This window comes from Arachis stenosperma, chromosome 6, assembly GCF_014773155.1.
Source record: "Arachis stenosperma cultivar V10309 chromosome 6, arast.V10309.gnm1.PFL2, whole genome shotgun sequence".
Lineage (NCBI taxonomy): Eukaryota > Viridiplantae > Streptophyta > Magnoliopsida > Fabales > Fabaceae > Arachis > Arachis stenosperma.
In genome coordinates, this window is record NC_080382.1 from 117,471,371 (window position 1) to 117,472,821 (window position 1,451).

The 1,451-nt window shown below is 39.6% G+C and overlaps 1 non-coding gene across 1 annotated transcript; it reads right to left on the minus strand.

The window, feature by feature from the left end:
- Nucleotides 1-897: 897 nt before the first annotated feature.
- On the minus strand, nt 898-1,005 carry LOC130937487 (small nucleolar RNA R71). Its single transcript, XR_009068706.1, has one exon. It is a non-coding gene; the product is annotated as a small nucleolar RNA R71 (small nucleolar RNA).
- Nucleotides 1,006-1,451: the final 446 nt, after the last annotated feature.

A 1,451-nucleotide genomic window follows, 5' to 3' on the forward strand; every position in this document is an offset into this window, starting at 1 on the left:
CACATCTTTTTCAAATTAAGTTTTCAATCAAATCCTTTTGACTTCTAATTTCAAATCTTTTTCAAAAATCACTTGATTTCTTTTCCACTCTTATTTTCGAAAATCAATTAAGTGTTTTTCAAAAATGTTTTCAAAATCTTCTAATTAATTTTCGAAAATTACTCCCCTCCTTCTCACATCCTTCTATTTATGGAGTACCACTCCTTCTCAATGCACAATTCGAACCTTATCTAATTAAAGTTCGAATTCTTCTTCTCCTTCTTCTTTCTATTTTTCTTTTTCCTCTGACACCTCAAGGAATCTCTATACTGTGACATAGAGGATTCCACGGTTTCTTGTTCTCTTCTCTTTCATATGAGCAGGAACAAAGACAAAGGCATTCTTGTTGAAGCTGACCCTGAACCCGAAAGGACCTTGAAGAGAAAGCTAAGAGAAGCCAAAGCACAACTCTCTGTAGAGGACCTGACCGAATTCTTCAAAGAAGAAGAAGACATGGCAGCCGAAAACAACAACAATGCAAACAATGCAAGGAAGGTGCTGGGTGACTTTACTGCACCTACTCCCGACTTCTATGGGAGAAGCATCTCTATCCCTGCCATTGGAGCAAACAACTTTGAGCTTAAGCCTCAATTAGTTTCTCTAATGCAACAGAATTGCAAATTCCATGGACTTCCAATGGAAGATCCTCATCAGTTCTTAGCTGAGTTCTTGCAAATCTGTGACACAGTCAAGACTAATGGGGTAGACCCTGAGGTCTATAGACTGATGCTATTCCCTTTTGCTGTAAGAGACAGAGCTAGAATATGGTTGGACTCTCAACCTAAAGAAAGCCTGGACTCTTGGGAAAAGCTAGTTAATGCCTTCTTGGCAAAGTTCTTTCCACCACAAAGATGGAATAAGCTTAGAGTGGAGGTCCAAACCTTCAGACAGAAGGATGGAGAATCCCTCTATGAAGCTTGGGAAAGATACAAACAATTAATCAGAAAATGTCCCTCTGACATGCTTTCTGAATGGAGCATCATAGGTATTTTCTATGATGGTCTCTCTGAACTATCTAAGATGTCCTTGGATAGCTCTGCTGGAGGATCTCTTCATCTGAAGAAGACGCCTACAGAGGCTCAAGAGCTAATTGAAATGGTTGCAAATAACCAATTCATGTACACTTCTGAAAGGAATCCTGTGAACAATGGGACTAGTCAGAAGAGAGGAGTTCTTGAGATTGACACTCTGAATGCCATACTGGCTCAGAACAAGATATTGACTCAGCAAGTCAATTTGATTTCTCAAAGTCTGTCCGGAATGCAAAATGCACTTGGCAGTACTAAGGAAGCTTCATCTGAGGAAGAAGCTTATGATCCTGAAAACCCTTCAATGGAAAAGGTGAATTACCTAGGAGAACCCTATGGAAACACCTATAATTCTTCATGGAGAAATCACCCAAATTTCTCATG